Below are 22,678 nucleotides of genomic sequence, written 5' to 3' on the forward strand. Positions count from 1 at the left end.
ACTTGAGAAGAAACATATAAAAATATAGAGCCAGATCTCTGTCTGCATAAATCAGAATAGCTTCTTTAACTTCAGAGGATTTATGCTACTCTACATCATCTGAAGATCTATCTCATGAAATTGTTCCACTTTCCTGCCGAGGCTGTTCAGATCTGAACTGTATAAAATCTAGTGACAACTGTAATGGAGGATATTACACTTAGCCTGTCTGTCATCCCAGAGATCTTGTAAAATCATTTTCTGTTCTAATTTATTACTTTTAGTGTCAATCAGCTGCCGACAAGCTGAGTAACATCATTAGGCATTGAGTTCATCTACTCAGCACTTTTTAAATGCAGTTTAAGTAGTTGTCTCATTATGTGTAGTAGGAAGGAAAGCCAAGGTTCAAGGAGTTTTCTTTTTTGGCAGAGATATTCTTGAAGTCTGTACTATTATCTTTGAAGGAAAAAATAATACAAGAAAATAGGTCTTTTTTAAGGCTCTGAAAGAATGAAAAGAAGGCAGTAAAATGCAGTAAAACTAATTGTAGAAACTTTGGTTCTGATTGCCCACTGCTTTACTTTGTATTTACCTCTGATGCGCGAGTTGAAAGGTGTGAGGATGGAGTGAGGCAATGATGAATCAGGGATTTTGTGTAACGCAGAGCTGATGGCTTCCAGCCATGAGCTAATAAGTGGCTGGGGTTCATCTCCTAACTGAGAGCCTGCTATTGCTGCGTGGAGAATATAATGGGTAGAAAAACACTGTGCACCAATCCTATAATAGAAAACATTTCATTCGGGGGCTGGTAAATTCAATATGATTTTATTTAACACTATTATACATCAGAAGTGACTCCGCAGTACTAGATGTGGCAGCATAAGAGCCAAACAAATGCAAATTTGTTTGGAATGGATTTCAAGGTTGTTTTTAAAATGAAATTAATGTGTGTATCAAAAATATTAGGGTAGACAACAAAAACCCTCCAGCTTCATCCCTTTCCAGAAACCTGACGGCTTGTCTCTGGGCTAGACATTCAAGAGGGGCCTCTGGCTATCCCTCAATACATCTTCTTCTCCCTGCCATTTCCCAGCAGTGGTTCATGTCAGGCGATAGTACTCCTGTGTCACTCTTCGTGCTTCTACTCCATTTGAATATGGTTCTTCTGACCATAAACCATTTATCTTAGGAAGCCCTGGAGATGCTGAGATGTACTGATTCAAGGACAGCTGAAAGTTCTGGTCCTTTCTGGGAAGTCCCAGTTAACAAGTGCAACACAAAGGCAAAGAGAGGAAAAATGGTGCTGGCCTGTGTGGTGACCATGGGATTTTTTTCTTTCCCTGGAAATGGAAGGATGTGACCTCATTTCTCATATAGTTCCTTGAAGTATGATTAGAGAGACAAAGTAATCAACTTCCTGCAGTAGAATGAATTTCACCAAAACTTAGAAGGAGAGTCATTTGCAGTCTGGAAATGGTTAAACTGGTGCAAGAAGGTCAGGAGAGGACGTTTCCTAGTGTGAATGACTGTATTTAGGATACTGCTATCTTATTTCCTTATAGTCAGGGGAAGAAGAGCAAATATAGTTATTCCATATAGAAATAGCATAGAGGAACGATATTGCACATTTTGTAGAGGATGTGGAGTGTATGCTTCTTTGGTGATGAAGGTATTTTATAAGTGGTTCATTGTACTCATGCTAAATTGATGATTTCGTTGGAGAAGCTGAGACATCGTTGCACTGTCCGTTATTGTGCCTAAACCTTTTTTTAAACATATTTATTTTATGAATGAAAATAAATATAAGTTGCTTACCAGTCCTGTCCAAAACTTTTGGAGCACAACCATATCCTGAATACTGGTATAAAATGAATGTGGTATAATGTTCCCGTTAAATACCGTAAATGAAGGAGGCAATATGAAAAAGCAAATATGTTGATAATTCCCAGTTCATGTAAAAGTCTGTTGTCTCCTCCCCTCCCTTTCCCGATAAACTGCTTTATATGACATTCTGCACGTTTTAGATAGTTGCTGAAGCTAGCAGCTTTCATGGTATCCATCCAACAGGATATTGTAATCAGAGTGCCAGTAATTCTGGGAAGCATCGAAAAAATGTTTCAGAAGATGTTTAGTCAGAAGAAAATCACAGCAGAGGCAAATCTGTGCAGTTCGAGCAAAAGGAAAATTTCTTGCAGAACTGTAGAACAAATTCTACAAATAATTGCACCTACTGGACAAGTTAGATAAGGATGCAGTACACATTTTAAAATAGTAATCTTGAAACTGCATATGTAGTTGTGGAGTGCAGATGGGTGCATCTTGCTATAAGTAGTGTCTTTGTATTACATGCGAATTGCTTGGTTTAAGTTTACCTTTAAAGATAATCCCTTTTTCTTACTAGATCAATCATTACAATTAAAAGGATATTAATATATGGAAAAAGTTACTTCAGCAAAATGTATTGCTTTCTGCATCCAGTGTATGATCCTCTCAATAGCCATTAATCCTATAGGGACCCCAGTATTCAAATTTGTCTAGATTGTAATGTAAACTCCTAGATTAGGCCTCAAACCAGAATATATTTAAACACATGGTTAATATAAGTAATTAGTATTATACATGTATGTCAAGGTAAACAAATGAGAATGGGGGTCTCAGTTTTCCAACTCAGTTGTTCAATTTGAGTCATAGCTTTGTGTTTTTTTATAGCAACAAGGCCCTGATTAAGCACTTAAGCATGTGCTTAAGGTTAAGCATGTGATTAAGTGCTTTGCTGACCTAGGGCTTAAGTACCCTGTAAAGCATTGGAAAAATGAGTAAATCAAATTTAGGTCAAATCTAGCCCTTTGCTACATACCTATGGTAATAGCAAAGCAGAAGGTAGGAAGCTTTGCTTTCAGAAACATGGAACAGCAGGGCAGGATTACAGCTTGACATGAGGAGGGGGAGGGAGCACCTGTGACAGCCCCTGTTTTGGGAGGGCATGAAGTGCCAGCCAGAGGCCTCAGCCAGGTCCTCTGCTGGCTGTCACACCAGCTTTAGTCTGCAGCCAGTGGAAGCCAGGGAGGAGTGAGGCAGCTTTTCAAAGAGTGACTGATACGGGTGCCTGGTGGTGCTGCCACGTGGCCTGCCCATGTGGGATGGCTGCTGCCTGGCAGAGATGCTCAGAATCACTTATCTTCCTCTGTTTTCTTCCTCACCTCATCCCTGTGTGAGGTGAGTGCTACAGGACTGGCCTTCCCTTTGGGAATAAGGGTATCCTGAGATGGAATTTCAGTGCCTTGTTTAGATGCTGATGCTGGAAGCTCCTATGTGTGGAGCATGTGAGCATCCACATGGCAAAGCAAGCAGGACTGCTTTTGTGCCTGCTTGCAGAGCAACCTCATGCTTAGATTCCTAATGCTGACAAATAGGAACTGTGGTGATGGACAATGGACAAACATTTAAATAAGAAAGACATTTTCTATGGATTAGAGTTCCCAGAAATAGTGAATATTGTTCTGATAGCTGATATTGGAAACTTCAATGGAGGAAAAAAAAGGGTTTTGTGTCTTTATTTCCTTGGCCAAATCCAGCCACTGCAGAAATGTTTGTGAATTCTCACAAGTTACATCACTGTCTGTGCTGGAGAAAGATAAAGCAAAGACTGCGCTCCAAAGAACCACCAAGGTGAGGATAAGGTGAAGTTTCAAGGGACGTAGAACAAATATTTACCCTTAGAGAAAAAATCTAAGAAAAATCACATAGAGTTCTCACTAAAGTGTGATATTGCTCCACTTAAATAATTTTCATTCTGTTTTCTTTCTTATCCCCCTCTAAATCCTGGCTTCTCTCTGGAAAGGAAAAAAAACACCTCATGAACTTCTATCTGCTGAAAAAGAGAAACACATCATGTGCTGTCACTGCAGACTTATCCTCTACAGTACCACCTACAGTGGAAGTCTAGCTGCAGGCTAGAGTTATACAATATCACAGAGAGAGATTAAGCATTACATTTATTGTGGTTGCTGGAAGGCGATATTATTGCTATTTCAGTGGAGAGATTTATAGCAATACTTAATGAATGCTACTAGTTTTGTTATCAGTTGGTAACCATACACATGTTGTGCATGTGAAAATATTAAATTAAGTCGTTATGAAAACCTTAGAAAAGTTGTATATTAGTGTTTGTGGCAAATTTGGCAGCATAATGAAACTATGTTCATATAATGGCCTGGTATTGTTAGGTTGGGCATGTGCTATTGAATGGAATACAGGCAAAATCAGCCTTATCAGTTTTAGGCATTTTCCAAATGAAGAAATTCATTGTGATCTATCCTTAGGAATGTGCAGATTGTTGCAGTTATTTGTCTCAGTCTATTTATGAAAATATCATAGGTCAGAAATAGTTCAGAAAGCAAATGCAAATTAAGAAAAAAAAAGCTTTTAATGATATTTTCCATCTTATCTCTATTTTAATCATAGCTATATGTGAGGAAGCACTAAAAAACCCCAAACTACTAAAATGGCTCAGAAAGATGTGAAACTTGGGAGTACCTGGAAAAAAAAATTCAAATTTTGTTTTCATCAACATGGTCTACTAGCATCAGTGCAGTGGACAGCCCTAATGAGAAATTGAAAGGTCACAGTGCAGTGAATGGAATTTTTCCTTCCCCAGAATCTTTACTTATAAGCTAAAGACTGAATATTCTAGAAGAACCACAAGAAAAATCTCATCAGATTTCTTTTAGATATAACATTTATTCAGTGCTCCAACTGTGTGCATTAACATTATCTTATCATGCACAGATAGCTGTATGGTAAATACATATTTCTATATTGATACAATTGAGCACAAGTGAAATTTTCATTAGTGCTGATCACAGATAAATTATTAGGCTTAGAAGCAGCTCTTTATGTTGCAATGCAAAATATCTCAGTTCGCGACTGGTATCAAGAGTCATTTACTTGAATGCTTATAGGGGCAGCGTTTTTCCTTCAGGAAGGGAGATTTATTACAAGATCCTGCTATTGAAATCTCGGTTGAGATTAAGGGTAAAGACAACAGAGCACAGGATAGGTAAATAGCATTGGTGGTACTTGCCATCAAAGGATGCGATGAAGTATTCTCACATGGAACAGACAAGTCTGATATTTCATATTAGTGGAATATTGAAAATATTCATGCCTCTGTAATGATGGGGAGAAGGCAGAAGCTTTTGGCTTGGATGCTTTAGATAATTAAGAGCAACAAAAGATTACGTTGGAAACAGATTTTCTAGAGATAGTAAATTCTTGCCAGAGAAATGGGATATCTAGTATAGTGGTCCTATGGCTCTTTCTTTTTCTCTCTCCTTTTTTTGAAAGGAAAAAGCATTTCTATCTCCTAACTGCATTGTGGGATGCATAATCAGACTCTCATGGCCAGCAATGAAATGACTTTTCTTCCTCTAATAATATTCTGTTTCAGAATTTATCAGAATTTTGCAACAGTGCTTGCAGTCTTAGATAACTATTACATAGATATGCTCTAAAATTTGGATAAAAGAAACCTAATGTATCATGGAATTATTAAAGGAATTGAATATGCAAATTAATTTGAATAACGTTGAATAAAAGCATCTAATTTTATTGAACTTCCATCACCTTTTACTAAATGGTAGCGAAGTGGTAATTAAAAAAGGCTAATTATATATTATTTTAAAGTGTACATTTGTTCTTAATTTTCAAATTAATTTTCTGATGTACATGCTCTGCTTTTTCTGTCTGCAGTTTGTTGCATGAGCTCTCTGCTCTGACTGAGCATTAGGAGGTTTAAAACAGGCTAGACGGTGGAGTCATCTGAGATAGGGATTATAAAGACTTCTCTTCTTCCATAAATTTTGGTTTACCAGCCTTTCCACCTCCTATTTCCTTTTTTTGCTGTCATTTACAGCTACTTCCCAGTACAGTGTTTCCCAGCTGTTGTCTGCAGACATTTACTGCAGTTGGTGCATAAATTGTACTGGTCCCCAAACATGTGATCTCACTGTGAGAAAGCACTGGTATCTCTCTCCAAATAGAGGACCCAGGGCACCAAAGACATCCTGCAAAATACTAACAGTGGTTTTGAAAAAACCTGCATGGAATTCTTCAAAAAAATGAATGGTCGTATTTTTCTGATAAAATCTTGAAGTATCTCATCAAACTCAAGAGCAACCCTGGCATCGTGGCTCTGATAAAATAAAATGGTTACCCACAGACATAAATTACCATGGGAACAAAAAGACTACACCAAAATTACAGTTTCATAATGCTCTTAAATCAAAGTCTACAGGACAGTGAGCACAGCGCACAAATTGTGACAGTCACACTACTTGATGAGTGGCTTTTTTTGGTGATAATTCACCTAACAAGTTTCTTCAAGAAGTGGTACATAATGGTGTATGCTCCGATTTTGTTGGGTAATTCAGGGGGACTACACTCTGATTTCATGAAAATTAATACCCAGCACACACACTGCAAAATATACTTTCACAATTCTGATTGCAGTGTTGTGCTGCATGAGCACACGTACCTGGAAACGTGATACTTTATTGGACTTTCATTGCTACTGGACTCTTGAGTTTGGAGCTGCATGTAATTACTTTAAGGCACAGTAAATCCTGCTCACCTCACTAGTGATGGCACTGCAAGTATGACTGACTGAATTTGCAGTCAAAGCCAAGAGAATGTTGCAGTGAGCTGCGAAGTCCTGAGCTAAGCATTTTGCAGGAGGAGCCATTCATCTTGGATCAATTCCAATAAAAGTGTTTACTGGATAATGTAGACTAGATGACCACATAAATAGTTCTGAACTCATCTGTGGAAACTGTTCCATAGTGAGCTTTCAGTTCTTTCCTAATCGCTCCCCATGTATTTTTGCTGCAGGACAGTGCATAGCCTTCACTGAAGAGTTGCTAATACTCTTATCAGGAAGTTACCCCTTATCATTCCTTATTCTCATCACAGTTTATAGAATTTTTGTCTAGTCTGAGTGACTTGAAAAGCTAGACTGACTTCACATTAAAAATACAGTTCTGCTTCTGAGTGGTGGAGGAACAGGCTACATCACTGGAACTGTGAATACTCTTGCAATACCTTGCCATGACTCTCCCCGTGCCTAGAAAGGTAAAGAACTTATATCGTTCTATGGGGGAAAAGGTCCTAGAGATGTACTATTCCTCTGAGAAGTGGTAGATATGTCCCTAGAAGTTCTGCTGATGTGTATGACAAGTCAGTCCAAGAATGGAGGCAGTAACTCGGGTACGTCCATGATATTTTTTCTCCTGGGACTTACTATATATTGGCATTTATACTAAACATTGGTTACCAAGATGGTCAATCCGTTCTTTCTGGTGCACTGAAGGAAAGATGGAAAGAAATCCTCCTGACTCTTATGCTGAATTAATACATAATGATACATGTTAGTGAATTCTAATGAAATTACTTCATTACTGTGCTACTATTTACACTCTGCTGCGTATCCCATTATGATACCAGAGGTTATGGTTCAACTTGGCTTCGCATGGAAATTTGAAATTTTAACACACTTCTTTACTGTTATTGTCTGCAAGCTTCTCAATTACCAGCTTAGGTTTTCAGTACATCATTTTGTAAATGTTCGTGAAAAATACTTCAGTGGAAATAGCTTGGAGTTCAGTGATGCTGCGATCTCAAGTTGAGCTATTTGAGATTCTGAGTGGCTCAGTAGAGGTTCTCATTCCTACAGGCAGAAGCAACTCTGTGTCTCATAGCAGGCAATCTCATACTAGGGGATTTTAAATGCCTAATATCTATGAACTAAGAAGAAATCAGTTTTCAGTCTGAGTCGCAAAAATAGCACTGGTTTCCAGACACACTTAAAAGGAAGTGATCAGTGAACCTGATTTTTCAGTCTTAGAAGGTTCTTTGGCAGTTTTTCAGTGTAACTTCCACAGACTGAGTCTTTACACAGAGGAACAAAAACCTCATGTATTTAAGTTCATCTTCTGGACTTCTTTTAAGAAGTAAGGAGTCTTGGTACCATTTATTTTATCTCAAGGGAAAAAGAGACTTTTGTTTGATCTTTCTTTTTCTTCAAAAAATGTGTTCAAAAGAATAGGAAAGGACAAAAGAGGAAAAAAAATAAACCTGGAATTCTTTTCTACAGTAAAAGGAGAGAAACTTGTTTTGACCACTGTATCTGAAACAAAGCTCCTGCTCAAAATACTGGAAAAAAATGGACATCACGTTTTATTTTGAACTCTAGAGACTAGTTTCCACTCGAAAGTTAAATCCATTTACCCTTGGAGAAATTCTTGTCAGAAAAATCTATAGGGGATAAAAAAAAATGCAGTGGTCCATATCACTTCACATTTTTGGCAAGATGCTGAGATACAGGTGGTTTTTAGAAAGAAGAGGTCATGTGCAAGAGCATATGAAAGCTCACCTTTGCGCTCCTGTAATCTTAACAAAGTCTTTTGTGCCAAGTTAGGAGATGACTCTAACTCCTACCAACATCAAATAGCACCTGGACCATTCTATCTATGCCTGCTGTTCCCCACAGGCCATTTGTGATCCACATACCACCCTTCACAATTATTGATACAGGAAGTAATTACTTATGATGTTAGCTATAGATTCAACTTTCCATTAAAAAGAAAAGACACAGATGAGGTTTCCTCTCTGGAATTCTTAGTGCTAGAAGTAGAAATAACCTGATGGGTCAAAGGGTGTCCAGGTTGACACATGCTGCGTTCAATCAAGAGACTTGTCCTCACTTCAGGCTCTGGACATCTTTTGTAAGAGTACTTTTGATCTCAAAGGCTGATGAAAGGAACCTAAGTGATACGCATCCTCTCCTGTTCGTAACTTTGTGCTATGCTAGCCAGCAGAATATGCACTTCCAACAAATCGAGGAAAAACTGTGTCTTTTCTAAGTAGGAATTGCTGATATCTTATTAATTTTGTTTCTTAGATGTGATAGTGGTGTAGAATATTTTTTGTTAATTCATTTTACTGTACTCTCTGCCTGTCTTCTTTTGATTATTTATTATGCTGACCTTGCCTCTTGCTGTATGCTGGAGTAGAAAGTCTTTAAACCAATGTTGACCTTTTGTTTTATTGCTAGAGACACTGCAGAGGACTGTATGTGTTTCCTCTATCTAAATTGTGCAACACTTTGTCCAGTGATTTCAAATTTTACAGTTAATTTGTCTTCACAAGCAAGCACTACAGGAAAGAACAGTTATTCTCAGTTCACATTTTGGAAGGTGAAGTTCATTGTCTGTGCTCACAATGCTTTGCAGCAGCAACCTGTAGATGAGAGGAAGAAATGTTCAGTCTGTTGGCTAGTTTTTGGAATTTCCCCAGAGCGTTGTGTGGGATGGTTTCTGGCTCTTTGTGGTTGCTTAAGTAGTTTCCTTCTTGTTTGTCTGCACTTCTGTGATGTGGTTAACAAAATTTTTAAGACTGCTACTGAGAAGTTCCCCAACAGTGTCTATCACAAAGGGATATGGGATTTCAGGCACAGCAAATCCTGTTGGCGTGCCAGAAAGGGAAAGCCTTGCCAGAAAAAAAATTGAACATGATGTACTAGGGCTCTTGAGGTCCATCAGCTCCAGTTTCATGTTATGTCAAAAGACCAAGTGGCTCACAGGTCATACAGGGCTGAAGTCCAGCAGAGGAAAGTATTTGAACCTCAGGCTTCGGGCTAGCACAATAATAATTATATACAGTAAAACTCATTTGAATCCTATGGATTTACACCAATATGAGCAGAATATCAAAGAATCAAGTCAGATATTACATGATTTCTGAGTCTGGTCTGCATTGTAAATGACTGCAGAAAATAGTCACGAGTTCAAAAACTATAGAGATGCAGATAGACAAAAGTGAGTAAAGCCTTCTGACCAGGTTATATATTTTTTTTTATTATCATGCTACTCATTTTAGCACTAAGCCTAACCTTGAGAAGTTGTCATATTTTTGTCATAACAAACAGTTAAGGAAGGGGAAGCCAGAACTGCTATTGCTGTTGTCACTGGGAAGAATGGTTTAGTGTGTTCAGTAAATGAGTGAGCATAACAGGTTCTTCTCCAGCAATCTTGGCTCTTCCAGAGCAAAATATGTTTTGTAGCTGTAATCTAAAAATGTTACAGATAACCCTTTTCACTTGGCTATGCACATTATTTCTTGGTCTTATACCAACTCTAAGGGAAGAATTCATTATCTGATTGGTCAAAATAATGCACTGGGCCCATTGCTTACTTTACAGAATAGATCAGAGTTGAAAGGAAGATGAGGTGCCATTTCCATGTGGTCTGGGTTTTTATTATTTTAAAATTTAAATAAGTCTGAATCACCATAATATAAAAAGACCAAAATCAAACAACCGTGGTTCATTCCTGTGCTTTCATTTTTATACCCATATATGTTTAAAAAAAGAAAAAAAGAAAGAAAACCAAACATGTGTGCTGCCTTTTAATAAAGATCATATTAAAAATTCAATAAATAGCAATATCTCTGATCTCTTAACAAAAGCGTCTGGTGTACAGGAAATTAAATGAAAAAAAAACCTTGTTAATCCTTTTTGATTTCTGTACATGGTAGCTGGAAGCAGAATTCTTTAACTCACAGGATTCTCTTTTTGTCTTCCCTCTTTTACATTTCTTCTCCTTTTTTGTCATTTTTTTTTTAATCTTCTCCCACACAAACGTTGTCTGGGTAACCTCAGTGTAAATGCAGCCTGTTTTCCGATACATTCTAAAATAAATAATATAATAATAATAATAAAAAAAAGCCATTGTGTCGTTGTCTCATCCCCGTGGCCTTGCTGTGAGGGATCCGTCTCGAACCAGGTGATAACCTGATAGACTTTATCTTGTCTTTTCTGGGCCTCCCTGAAGCCTGCCAACACTTCGGCTGGCTGTTAGGCATTTTAAATATCCCCCATGAGCCCTAACCTTACCCCTTTTCTCTTCTTGTCAGCTGGAATGTCTCAGAGCTGTCAGAGGCTTGTTGCTTATTGATGTTTCCGTGTGTTTTATGTCTTTTCTGAGATATGACAGCCCCTGACACAGTGCTGATTTCAATCAGCCGGCTTCTGGAGAGGCCTAAGATTTTGTACTCGCGCGGTCCCAGCCGCTAGCGCACTTCAGAGGCCTCCATCTAATGAAAATGTTTCAGTAGGCTGAATAAAGGCCCGCTGCTCAACAAACAACAGTTGATGAATTCACAAGACCAAAAAAAAAAAAAAAAAAAAAAAAAAAAAAAGGAAAAAAAAAAAAGAAGAGGAAGCCCTTCCCCCCGCAACCCTCTGCCTTTGTTATAAGAAAAGCAAGAAGAGAGGGTGACCTCCTGAGCCAAAGGTTTTGACACTGAATCAAATCCCTTTAGACCTGAACTGGCAGGCTGGGCCCAGCTTTAGATTACTTTATCACATCTTTGAGCGACGCTTGTATGTACCTCAGGATACCCAACATGTAAAGAGTAGATATTTTACCCCCATTGCTTATTAAGTCAAGGCTGGGTGTCTGGCAGAAAATGAAGGTCTGGCTCACTGAGTGTTGAGAGAAAGCTGAAGTGGGAGGAAATGCGTTGTTACTAAAAACAGAGATTGAAATTATTCGCAGTGAGAAACTCACTTGAAAGAAACAGGCTGGTGACTTTGCTTGAAGTCGCTTTGAGAGAACAGATATTTTTGTTTGTAATCAAATGAAAAAGAATGGTGAAAACAGGCTTTGGGGCAATGGAGCACATTGCTTTGTAGGTTTTGAGCAGGTCTTTTGGTCAGTTGAATCAGGGTGGCACACAGCTCTGTGCTGAGCTGGGGAGGCCCTTGTTTGTATCACCTCCTTCACCTGGCCATGGGTACAGACATTTCAGAGGGGAGAGAAGCACAAGCAGCGACCTTTCACTGCATCCACGTGGGGATTGAAGGAGGAGCTATGTGTACAACAGTCTTGTTCCTCTGCACCTCCCTGGGCACCCTGTTCCCTCTCTTGACAGTATCTGAAGCCTAGTCCCCTGAATTCAGACGAAATAATGCTACTGTGAAGCACTGTGATTATTCAGATTCTTCGGTATACGTCAGGACTCATCCTCCACCATGCTGGGTGCTCTATGAGCACAACAGAAAAAACAGCTTCTGCAGTAACACCTTCAGTCACCAGTACTGATACTGCGGTCTTCATGTTTTAGAGCTCATCTTGGGTACTTTATCTATGTGTAGTCATCCAGCAACTTTTTTTCAAAGGGATTGTGCCTGTGTGAGCCAAGGCTGCAGGATTAGGTTCATCAGCGAGTGAGATTTGCTGAGATTCATATTTACTTCTTTATTTACATGAGTTTCGTTAGGTTTCCTCCATTTATTTTTGCACAGAGGAAAAACAATCTCTCCCTGTTCTCTAACTAACTAAATAAACATGGCCCACCCCACTTTTGAACAACATCAGTGGAATCCATATCTGCAGTGACTCAGATGGTTTTGTTAATAACAGAACTCTTAGTGTAGCCTGATTCTGTCCTTCAGATGGGGAGACTTTAATCCCGAGTCTTATTTTTCACAGCATTCAGCTAGTGGTTTTTGAGCAACAAATTACATCCATGCCTTCAAGCCAAACAAGGAGTGAAAATTTCTATTTAAAAGAATGTGGAAATAATACTGTCCATCTACCTACAGTACAATTCCATTTTTAAAGTGCTTTGATATTTTTAACAATATTAATATAATAACAGCAGCATGTGCCTATTGGGTTAGTCTGTATTTTATAACTTGGTATCCAATTTCTTCCTTGTTTCCTGCAGGACTGTCACTATTAATTTCTACTCCCATTTTTTCCGTCAGTGTGAATATTGTCATTGGACTATTGTTTGTAAGTGATAAGCAGCCCCTAGTATTATTATTATTTCACTACTGCTTGTTGAGCATCAACAAATCTACCAAAAATATGAAAAATTTGGTAGGTGTTTAACTCTCTCTTAGCCAGTTGTTCACCCTTTTTCCACCTCAAAGGAACATGTATTATCCACGAAAAGAAAAATAGGAAACTGGTAGAAAGGCAATCTGTCACAGGGAAAAAAATACCTCAGGGGGTAAAGAATGCCTTCACAGTATGGCTTTAAGGTTTTAATTTATATTGGTCCTGACTCATGACACAGCCAGAGCAAGCCAGGGCCTGAGAGTCAGGTCTCCCACTGACCCTTGCATAGACTGGTTGAGAGAAAGATGTCAGCTGAAAACTCCCAGGGATCATGGGCCTGCCAAGCACTTTGAAAATGACTGCCAATTTGGCCTAGTCTCAGCTGAACATATGCCCAAGAGGGAGGGAAAGACAGTAATAAAGCAGTTTAGTGGGAAAAGATATTGCTTTTGAGCTCCCAAACATTTCTAGTCTTTTTGTATGACACTGTTGTTTGCTTACATGCGTGTTCTTATAAAGATGCATGCATGTACATGCGTGTACGCTCACTTCTTTCAAAAATAAGAATGACCTACAAAAATGATGCATGAGGTTGGTGTCCTTTTCTGTGTTCACTATGTAGTCAACCAACTCCTTCTGAATTTCCGAAGGTGATAACCATAAAAGTGAACGAACTCTATAGCTTAAAAACTACTAACACAGTCGGAGACTTCTAAGAAGTAAAACAAGTGAATATCAGAGAGAACATGAAACCCATATCCAATTAATTTAAGGAAAAAAATATTCCATTTTTTGGGTGATGGGAGAGTATAAAACCAGAAAAAAGATGCAGTTAAGGTAATAAGTGAACATAAAGGTTTCTAGGTGTTTGTCACCCCTAAGAATGAATAGAACAGTGTGGATGCTGGATTCCTTTATGTAAGTTGCTCAGTTTTAAAATTGGTTGTCCTGAAATAGATTTTTCTTGTTTTATTATATTCCAGTATAACGTTTCAAAGTTGGGAAGATCAAGAGCAAATCTTCACTGGATCGATTCAAGTGTGATATGATTCTGCAGCTCATCGAAGCTTATAGCTATTTTTTGTAGTGTCACTGGAGTACATGATATTTCTCATCTGAGTAAAGGCTGTGAGATGAGGCTTAACATAAAGACGAGAAAAAGAACGGCAAAAATTAAGAAAAGTTGTATTAATTTGTTTCCCAGAACATTATAGATTAAGAATACCTGGATGAAAAAAAAATAAAAAACATCCCCAAACCAAACAAAACACCACTTGGCAAGCACATTCATCTGCTGCAGCATCTGCCTCCAATATGTTTTATGCTTGCGTAGATTCATTTGGGAAGTGAAAGGTAACAAGAACTTATCAAAGAATTAGCAAGCACATTCACAACTGTTACAAATATAAATTGTCTTAATCATATTACTTTTTCCTCAGTTCCATTTTTTCCCGAATGTCTTTTGCCTGAAATGCCAAAATGTAATCTAAAATTGAGTGGATGCTGACAAAGCAGAAACATTTACGTTAGTTAGCATGTAGAATACAGAAATATTTTTATAGTATTTGTGATTGTATATGAGTAGAAACATGATAGCAATCTCTTCAGCACTTCTTTCTTTCTGTGAAAAAATATACTTTTTTCTTTTGGAAGCTTGTTTGAAAAAAACTGGTAAGGAGGATGGCTTCTGTGCAAGTTACTGATGACCTGTGCAACTGTCCCGAAGTTACAGTACGTATATGTAATCAGTACTCAGGTAATTTCAAAGATATACTCTGTGTGGCACAGAGCAGAGAGTGGTACCCAATGAAAAACAAATATGTGGTTTCCAGTGAAACGTGGCTGCCTGTGCTAAAGCTTAAGCTTGAAAAGTTTTGCAGTTACACGTCCTTCATGCAGAGAAGTCTTTATACAGATTTCTGTTGTGCAGTAGCACAAAGATTTTCTTACATTTTCACACTGGAAATGTTTTTCACATGATCTCCAAAGGCTTGTGTTTACTGTGGTTTTGCACACAAAAGGGGCTGAGAGTTTGTTTTCTGCCCTGAAAAGTCAGCACAATAGCAACTCTGCTAAACCAAATGCCAGGTCAGTGAGGCTTCTGGGCTCTCCTGGTAGTGCTTCTGCAGCTGAAGAGTGCCTGTGTCTGTTCGCAGAGCTTTTCATTCAGTCTTAAAGTATGTGCTGTATTTGCATGCAGCAGTGTTCAAAAACATACAGGTTGTGTTTTGTTTTTGTTTATGTAGTTGTACACTGGCAAAGTAAGGAATGTGTAGGTACGACAGCTAACCTTGGTTGAATGATTATCTCTGATGAGGTTAAACAATTCCAATTGGATGGAAAAACATATCTAGAGTTTTGCTGTCTGCAGGTCTGGGAAGCTGGACCTTGTGTAGACCAGTGATGGAAGGATAATATTCAGAAAGGGAAGGAGAAGGGATTAGCACATAAGAAGTCACTGATTGTGTATTGGTATGTATGTGGATTCTTTTTCTCAGCAACAAAATTTAAGATAAAAAACCTTTTGAGGTGAGCCATGGAGATACTGGGGATGGCATGGAGGGACTTTCAGTGCCATTGCCTGAATAATACCTGTGCTGCATGCTATGCTCCCCTAGAGCATGTCATATGGCTGTGAGCAATGGACAGACTTTCCCTCTTATCTTGCTTAGATTACAACCTTCTGCTGTTCTTGATTTTGTAGAATCTTCTAGACTATTCCTAAAATAAAGTTTTTCAGAGTGAAATGGACATTGCAACTATTCAGACGTGTGATTCTATATGGATTTTTGTCTCGGTGGAGAATTTTTAGTAATCTTTACAAGCAGAATTTCAGTTTAAACAGCAAGAAGGATGCCAGAGGCTAGTAAAATGGTTACTAAAAAGCAGATCACTTCACTTCCTACGTCTTTATTTCACCTTTTGACAATATTCTACCCCAAAAAGAAATGTAGGACACAACCGTTAATTCAAGTTATTTGGAACTAAACATCAAGCAATTGTGAAGCATTTCTCTGACTCTATCACTGGTGCTTTCTTGGAAAGCAGCTTTCACAGAGTAGCTGATTATGCCCAAGGGCAGGTGAACAGATGCTTCCTGTAACCCTGACTTAGTTTCCCGGACATCCGGCCTTTAGCTCCTTCCAAGACTGAACTCTACAAAAGAAAAGCCCTGGGTTTCCTCCGGGTTGTGTTGGCAGGTTCCTTGGAGAGTTTCCATGGGACCGTGTGTGGAATTCTTTGCAGGATGGGGTTACTGAAATATTCGGAGCCGTGATTTATGGGCTTCCAAACAAAGTCTGGTCCTTAAACCTCTCTCTAAATGAAAATACTTCTAAATCTTTTTTTCTTATATTTGCAATTTTTGGACTATCTCTTACTTCACATCTTAAACCCTCTGTCCTCCCCAGAGAGTGTAAGAAATATCTTTTCAATGGAGGAATCTAAGATTCTTTCACTTGAAGGAAAAACAAAATGTAACCACGAAAAGACTTTGAAATTTTAAGAATGATATTTTAGGCAATAAAAAGATACTTTGTTTTGCTTTGTGAATTTAGCACAACCTGTAAAACAATTCTACGTAATACATAAAACCCAAAGCGTCTTTCTTTCCCCCTGGATAGCAACAACAACAAAAATTTGGAAAAAAAAAAAAAAAAAAGAAATAGCAAAACCAATCCTAGTTGGCAAATCTTTGTCTATTAACATGAAAAACTACAATGGAAATCAATGTGGTATGATTCCAGGACTGGTATTAGTTTTTCCTCTTTAAAACAAACAGATCCTCATGAAGTGAAATGTCACACAACCGTGGGTTTTCCATTTCAAGAATACACAGTAGTGTGCAATAGAATGCAAAGTTTTCTGAATTATTTATTCTCTTAGGTTTGGGCCTTCATCCAAAGCACATCAGGCCAAATCCATATTTGCTATGACTCAATTTACTTTATTTTGGATGCACCAGAGAAAGATTAAACATCAGGTGGCAACAAGCTAAAGTACAAAATCCTGGAACGGAGTCTGTTGTTAAGAAAATAAATAGACATCGTGCTGCCTTTTGTTCACTGGTATTTTCTGGTAGAGGTAAGAAGTCACAGCTAAGTTTCACAGATGCTTGGTGAACATGCTGCCTTTAATTGTATGTCTTGCCGTGTTTGCATGTTTGTGGCTGCCAAGTGGAATGATTTCTTGGTAGAGGAAGATTAGAATAAGAATATATAAAAGCAAAGTTGATCTTCTTTCTATTATTTCTGTAACACTGATGTTCTGGACATTTTCCAGACAATGTTGTCCACATGACCTCACAATACCCAGACAATGAGCTGAGGAGAGTGGTACGATAATATTAAAGGAATAGCGTGATAACCAGAAGGCTGGACAGAGGATTTTATACAGTGAGTGTGGATGAAAGGTCCAGTGAATGGTCATGATTAATTGTTGAAGTGAATAGAATTAAGAAAAATGTGAATTTTAGGAATATTAGATATGTATATGTATGTTCTTGTATTTACACGTTACTTACATAGTCTATGTTCAGATTATGCAACATGTAGAGCATTGAATACAGTAATTAAATAATACAGACTTGTAGAAAGTCTGTCTTGGAGGTAAATGGGAAATGATGATAAGGGACGAGGGAGAACCTTGTTCTCCAGGACTCATCTGCTGTCTCATTTGCTGTTTCTAACACCATCGAAAAACCTCTGAGTACCATTATACAGTTATTAATAATATCTGTATCATGATTTCTGCTCAGCAGTAGCAGCCTCAGGCAGTGCCTGCTCAGTGATCTGCGTGCAGCCGCTCTCCACCTCCTGTGATGCCAACAACAGGACATTCTCAGCTCCTGTTGTAGCACTTCTTGTTTCATTTGTTCCCTCGTCCACAGCTCTGATCACTCGCAGCAAGTTCTTCTCTTGTTCTAATACTGAAGTTCTTGAATTTATTTCCATGCCGTTGCCTTTTGCCCCCAGGCTCTTTTTAGTTGGACCAGGAAATATAGATACATTGTGAGCAGACACAGAGCTTCATCACCAGAGATCGAAACTCTCGAATCCACAGTTTGGTGACTTTATTAGCAGGAAAGGAATAGTATAAGGAGGGGATGAGATAAATTGACCTCCTGCATGAGCAAAAAATCTGCAGCCCAGAGTACTATTTTCTAGTAAAAAAATTAGTAGTTTTCTAAAACAAGATTTCTTTGTATAATATATGATTCATATAATAACACTGCGATATAATGAATAAAAGAAGGCAAACGCTTTGACAAAATAATCTGTAGGAATTTACAGAAATGTTTCCTAACTGCTGCACTGATTTGATTTATTGTGTAGGAATGTGTTTTTGAGTGATCAAAGCCAGCTTTCAACAATACCAAATGAGGAGAGAAAAGTGGAAACAAATCAGTAATAAGTAGTAACTGTTCTGTGTGCTAGTTTCCTGAGGAAAATCCAGAGTGCTTACCTTCAGTGTTTGGTTGTTAGGTGGTGCATTGCTGAGCAGAGGAATGAAGCACTCCTCTCTTCATTTTTTTCAGCTAGGAATAGCAGTTGTGGAAGACTCTATTCATTTCTTTTGCCATCATCACCTTAGCATCCAAGTACCCTTCAGTAGTACATTAAGCATGACTAACATCTGTTCTGTGTTTGTCTTCTCACCTCCTCTCCAAAGGGAATGTATACAAAGTGATCTGTTCTGGTTTGTTTTGATATATATGTTACATTGCTAAACGTTAGAAGACAAAATCAAAGGAATCCTTTCTGAACTTACAGCACTGACTCCATATAAAGCTGTCTATCTCTAAGTCAAGGAGACACAATTTTTTTTTAAATTCATACTCTCAGAATGGCCAGAGGCAGTTATACTGGCTAGTCATTGGTATTTTTACAGGGGAAATTGTGGTGAAGAGAAAATATTTATCTTATTGCAAAAATACAGTATAATAGCTTGAATCAAGACCACATTTTGCTCCATTTACATCATGTCTTTGCAACTTAAATGATATAGGTCACCAGTGACCCTAATAATCTATTGAAATGATGTACCTGAGAAAGAAATTTGGAAGCCAAATGTATCAGTGGCAATGTGCAACCAGCCTGTCAATGCGGTGGTGATGTATCTTGGCGTTATTCCTTACCCATGAGCTATAAAAACATATCTAGTACCTGAGTCTTTAGGGAAAAATCGATACAGTCAGTCCACGTACCAGCTAGGAACATTAGTCTTGTTCAGCAGCTACATCTATATTTTTTTTGTCCAAAATTTGGGACATGTTTTCATAATTGACTGGATGCATACAGCACAACTACATTTCCACATTTATCCTTTCTGAATGTATATAGTAATGAGCAGCTCTCTAAACAGGCTGTGCCAGCACTGCATTGACTATGGTCCATCACTGTCATGCTTCTGTAGTTAACACTTTTCAGAACTGTTCGGTGGTGATTGTTCTCAGTATGTATCTTTGAGTTGTACAGCAATTTAGTCATGTCATATTCTAGCTGACTGCGCGTCCTAAATACATACAATTAGTAATTTTTGTAGTGTTGGAGATGGTAGTCCTGTGCCTCCATAATTCTAGAGAGCAGCCTTTTCAGTATGATGAATGGAAACTTATTGAAAAGAAATGCTTCTGTTATCAACACTTCAGGTTAGCAAAGCAGTAAATGCTAACCAGCACAGCCACATGTCAGGCTTTGCAGAAGTGTCGTGCTTCCAGCCTCTACATATTTGGACACATCTGTCAGTTCTTACCTATGGACTATTGGGTTGGCAGCATCTCAGTTGTAAAACACACATTGGGAATGAACATTTGGGAAAGTGCATGCCTTCTGTGCATAATGGAAAAAATGTTGCAACCCCAACACTTACGCTTAAAAAAAGATAATCTCATCCAGCACTGCAGTGTAGGAAGAATGCAAATCCTCTTTGGTTTTATATAGCTAAAGGGAGAAGAGTTTCCCTGTGACTCGAAGAGAAGACTGCCATATCAATGTCTGCCTAGCAACTGAAAGGTGACACGCGGAGCCTCCTTTTCAACTCATTTCCTCTTGATGAGAGGAAGGGATCCTCCTGCGAGTTATTACCTGAAATAATACCATATGGTAAAATGTAAACAACATCTGCATATTCATGTAATAATTTCATCTGTTTAATTAGTTCCAGCAAAGCAGTTTACCCTCTGAGGCCCTCGCTGTCAGCTCCACGCTCATACATCCATGCCCTGCTGTCGAGCCTGACAGCCGTCTATTGTTCATTCACTGCTTCCACCTCGCCACTTAATGTAAGTGAATCTTCTGAGGGGTGGAAAGCCTGTCCCCGTTGATCCAGATGTAAGGGCTGGGGAGGAGGAGAGTGTATGTCTGTCAGCTTGGAATATGGATACTAAGAGCAAACTTGACAGATCAGGTGGCTTTGTGCTTTGTTTTTTTGTTTTGCTTTGGTTTAGTTTGGTTTGGTTTTTCTTTTGCAAGGATGTGGGAGAGAAAGCTGGCACTTGGTTTAAGTGTTAATCAGTGCACAAGACCACAGACTGGACTTTGTACAGTTGCAAAGTCTTTGCTCTCAGGACAAGGCTAGACACTTCCAAATCAGGTGAATTCAGCAACAGAATAGCAGCCCAGCTTTTACAGTGAGCTATATTTCAGTGCCAAAGTAATGACAGCATGCCTACTGGTGCAGCAAAACACAGGGCCCTAGAGGGCTGTATGAATTGGCCAAACAGGTTTTCGGAAATGCATGTCAACAAACAATGTTCAGGACAAACTGAGAATGTAATAGTGTGAGTCTAACTGGAAGGGTCCCTAGAATGTATTTTTAGAGTCTCCTGGCTCATGTAAATAAATTATATTGTGGGTCACACGTAACAATAAGCGATTCAACTCACCTTCAAAAGGAAACATTTACATTACAGGAGTATAAACACTCCATGGTGATATTACACCTAAGTAGAGGAAAGTACTGCAGTTCAATGTGGTAAAAGTCAATACCGTAATAAGGTAATAATAATAATACTTAGCACTTATATGGCCTTTTACAGATTTGAGCAAACACTAACAGATTAGTCCTCAGAACACCCTGGGGGAAATATGTAAGTAAGAGTTATTGCCTTGTTGTAAAAATAAATCGTATCTTATCACATGCCCATCACCATGGTATCTATGCAAACAACCAGTCTGACAGACAGTCTTCTTGCCATTGCCTTGTGATTAACTGAGACAAGATTACAGGATGTACACTCAGCTAAAGAGATGTATATTATCCTTTATTTTAAAGATAATTATATCTGTATCAATGTCTTGTTCAGAAGAGTTCTGGAGATTATAGACGGTGGTCAGGAAGGACAAATGTCTTGCTGCATTCGTGATCTTTCTCCATTAGAAAAGTCAGATCCACTGTCCCTCTACGTCCTGTCTGCATGTCAGGAAAGAGAGAGGTTTCTGAAATATTCAGGATCCAGTAATTAAAAAGCAGAGAAGACCAGATGAGATAGACTGAGTTGGGTACCGGACAGGTATGCTGCACCAGAATAGTCTGTCATTTTCTTGGGCTCACAAGAAGGGACCCTCTATGTGTGTGTGTACACTATGGATCTTTCTTACACTATGCAGTGTGAACTCTCAGTCATAAATTACAGTGGTTAAATAAGAGGACGGACGTATTCATCTATCTAGTGAAAGAAGGGTGCTATCGGCTCCCTGAAGGAGGTGATAACAGGTATTTTGTACTTACCTAAGGAAGAATGGGAAGAACAGAAACCATCCGTATGCTGTCAGCTGGAGTGCTTCAGATTTCTCTCTTTACAGCTCAGAGTGGTGTTGCAATTAATCTTTTAATGCTCTTAATCTGAACCATAAAATAGCCGTGTGCAATAGATAGGCAGAAAACTAGCCACCTCAAAGTGAGTTATATTTCCAAGTTCTAATGGCAAAATAGCAGCTGAAAAAGGTGAAGAAACATCGACCTTGCAGAATTATCCTTATTCACCTACAGCAAAACATTTGTGTCATGTTGCCTTTGTGGTGGCCACACTGTCCCCTCAGCTTCAAATGATGTCGCAGTTTCCTGCTTAAGATTGTATTCCATGCAGTCATAGCAATAAACTGAAGTAACCTTCAAATCACGGAAGTTCAAACCGATTACCTTTATGAAGCTAATGAGTAACTGTTCTAATTGTTACCTCAAATACATTTTTAGAATGTTTTCATGTAGAGTATGGTATGAAAACGAATCTCTGGAAGGCCTTCAAAAAATAAATTTGTCATGAATTAAAATATTAGTAATTTAATAATTTAATAATAACAATAAAGTGGCATTGAATTAACAATGAACTTTACAAAATAATATTGAATATAAGATAAGATTAATATTCTGTTCCTGACAAGTTGATCAGTCTAATAAAATGAGGTTCTTTTCACACTTCCCCATCAATATGACTTCAAACCAACATGAAAGAGTTCTGAGTTTGGGAGAACTTTCTTGTCTCAGTGTCCACCTTATCTTCATTTTCTGTGCTGAAACAAACAGAAATGATTCAATAGTAAGTGGATAAAATATTAACAATTTAGGGGACATTGACTTACATCAAATCACTTACACCACTTTAAGTATCATTAGTCATCAGTTTATAAGAAAATAATTCTGCCTGATGAGAAACAAAGCAATTTGGGTTTGGTTTTTAGACTTGCAGACTTCTGATATACTAAGTGACAGTCAGTCATTCTGGACTTCTGTTTTTCTGACCATAATGGCTTTTATCTACCTTGATGAAATACTGAAATAATAAAAAACTGATAACT

The 22,678-nt window shown here is 38.3% G+C and overlaps 1 long non-coding RNA gene across 5 annotated transcripts in view; it reads left to right on the forward strand.

Annotated features, from left to right (window-relative positions):
* LOC110403931 overlaps positions 1-22,678 on the forward strand; it is a 112,372-nt gene that overhangs the window by 54,259 nt on the left and 35,435 nt on the right. The gene's annotated exons all lie outside the window — the stretch shown is intronic.

Source organism: Numida meleagris, chromosome 9 (genome assembly GCF_002078875.1).
Source record: "Numida meleagris isolate 19003 breed g44 Domestic line chromosome 9, NumMel1.0, whole genome shotgun sequence".
Classification (NCBI taxonomy): Eukaryota; Metazoa; Chordata; class Aves; order Galliformes; family Numididae; genus Numida; species Numida meleagris.